Genomic DNA, 2,977 nt, shown 5'->3' on the forward strand with positions numbered 1-2,977 from the left:
TGTCAAACACTATATTACTCTATATATATTTTGATTAGAAATATATCCGAAACAAATAAGATTAGATTTACAGTATCATAAAATTAGAGATTAAAGTTTAAAATCTGATCTGAAAAGATTCTTCCAAAATCGAGAGGTTTTTAGAATATTATTACATTATTTAATCAAATAATTAATAAAACTTAGTAAAATTAAATTAATTTTTATCTTTTAATATTTTTTATTTTAATTGCATGTTAAAGTATATAATGATATAAAAATATAAATATATGTATAATAAATGATTTGAAATAGTTTAAAATTAATTTTATAAATATTTTTATAATTTTTTTTTATCAATTTACAATCATAAAAAATACTACATTTGTAGATCTTTAAAATGTAATTTTATGTTAAACATGTTTGCAGGTGCAACAAGTTGCAGTCAGCCAATATTGATTGCAGTCAGACAAATTGTGTACGGAGTGCGGCCATGAATTTAGAGTAACGCAACTTGTGTGAGTAATGTCTTACTACTTATTTTTTTTTAATAAAAATCACACACACACAGCGGTTATTACCCATTATATAATTTACCCATATATAATTTAGTTTTTTTGTGTGATTTTATTTTAATAGTTAATAAACATAAATAGATACATAAAAAGAATAATTATAAACTGTCATAATACAATAAGATAATAAAAACTGCGCAAGATGGATATTTTATAAATCATTAAAAATAAGAAATAAGAAAAATTTCAATATAAATACTTCACATTGAGTTTTTATTGACTTTTTTCGCATGAGGTTTTGCTTAGCGATTTCTTGCGAGCTTTCTTACAGTTCGTTGGTAGCCTTTCTATACAACAGAACACTATGTTATCCTCTCAAAGTCGATATATTGGAAAATATATAATTTTTTAATTTTACAATAATAAAAATAATAAATAATATAGGTATACATATGAGACATTCTCTATCAAATCGGCCACCTCCCTATTTCAATTTTTGAGATAAAATTTTTTAAAATGTTTCTTGAAATTTTTTATTTATTATATCACAATAATAATCTCTTATATTTGGCAGTTTATTCTTTTTAGCTAAATTTTTTGCATTCTCCAACTTAAAGAGAAAAGGAGAAAATATAAATTGTGCAAGAAATTTAGTCAAAAAGAACAGGCCTATGCATTAATGCAGAGATGACTAATCCACGGCACGCGTGCCACTAGTGACACGCTTAAAGAAATATGCGCTGTCAGAAAAGAATTTAAAAAACCAGTTAACAGTGAAATAGCAACCGTACTTTACTAAAATCTATTTTTTTTTATACTTGCGTTCTCTGGTTGCCTTGCTGGCTGCATTCTATTCGTTTTTATGCTAAAGATTTATATTTCATTGTTGTGTTTTTTATGATAAAGATTTTAATTACATGACGAGGAGTATATTGATTGGCTATTGGATAATTTTCTGAGGAATTTTATTTAATAGCTAATTAAAAAACAAAAATAGAATAAATGTGAAAACGAACACAATCTCTCATATGTAATCTCTAATTAATATTTGGTCTACTTTGGTTTATAATAATTTACTTTAAAACGAATATAAAATAAAATACAGTAAAAGAAATAAACTTTATAAATAATAAAAGTTTTTTTGCTTTTAATGCAAAAAAGATAAGTATTTTAGTTTTTTTTTGTTTAATTTTGTTATAGGCACATCGAATATTTCAAACTTTCATAATGGTACATCAGACAAAAGAGTTAATCATTTTCATTTCCGCATAATGGTACACATACAGTTAATTTACGGAACTGTTAAACTGAAATATACTAAAATATATCATAACTACTTTTTCCTCAATTTATTTTATCTTTAATAAAAGTGAAATGAGTATATGTATAATAGATAAAGACATTAAAAGCATTATTTGCTTATCAGGCATATTGAATTCATAATTAAATAAATTCATAAATTAAACCAAATTTGAGTTATTTTTTATTATAGATTTCTATAGGTTGCCACTGTTTCTTAATGTCGTAAATTTAATAATAGAGTTAAACATCTATTTAACTCAAATTTAACTCATTATTTACTAAGTGCATACGTTGAAATAGATGTTTACTTTGAAATTAATAGAAATGAATTGATTTGTATTTCAACGCGTACGTGGACGTTAAAAATGACGAAATGTTATTTAACTTAAGGGATTGGGTTATACTCCTTTTTGATATCTAAAAATGTATAGATCGATTGAGAATATCATTTTTCGACATATTGCATATGTAGTAAACTTCAGGCAACTCTAATATGTATTATATCTTTCATAAGTGTGATGATTCCGTAGCAACTTTTATCGCGCGAGAAACTAGCTTCTCGCATGCTGTGGCGCGTGCTTTGGAGAACAAGGAATATAAGGCAGTAAACGAGAAAGCAGGGATAAGTTAGTGGTGGATGAGAGGACGTTTATGTCGGGGCTCAACTTGCTAAGAGATAGGTCATCAAACGAAAGTAGTAGTATTAGGAATATTTCAATTTCTTTTATCTTTTTATGATAATTGATTCATAAAATAATGCTGTAATGAAAAAAATAATTCATTTCTGAAAAATAAGATAATTGATTTTTGAATTTTGTTAACAGAAATTAAATTTTTTATAATATTTCTCTTTTTCTTTCAAAAAGTTGTCGACGTGCTGAGATTTTCTATATTAATTAAATTTTACGCTTTTTTATATTAATAATACATTCTTTAAATTTTATTATTAATTTTTAGCGAAAATTTTGATAATTTTGAAAGCGTAATCGATTAATTAAATATCAGCTTTATATTCATTTTATATTTATTTTATATGAATGACATATATGTGCGCGTGAGTGAAAGTTTTATCATGAGAAGATAATATACATATATCAATTAATTTCTTAAAATTTATTATTTCAAAAATGATTACAAAATAAGAATAAAATTATACTCTATTAAAAATAAATAATTTCTGT

General features: G+C 24.3%; 1 protein-coding gene across 1 annotated transcript in view; it reads right to left on the reverse strand.

Moving 5' to 3' along the window:
- Window positions 1-2,977, reverse strand: part of LOC108747742 (monocarboxylate transporter 2-like) — a 45,116-nt gene that overhangs the window by 40,521 nt on the left and 1,618 nt on the right. The gene's annotated exons all lie outside the window — the stretch shown is intronic.

Source organism: Trachymyrmex septentrionalis, unplaced genomic scaffold, assembly GCF_001594115.1.
Source record: "Trachymyrmex septentrionalis isolate Tsep2-gDNA-1 unplaced genomic scaffold, Tsep1.0 scaffold20, whole genome shotgun sequence".
NCBI lineage: Eukaryota > Metazoa > Arthropoda > Insecta > Hymenoptera > Formicidae > Trachymyrmex > Trachymyrmex septentrionalis.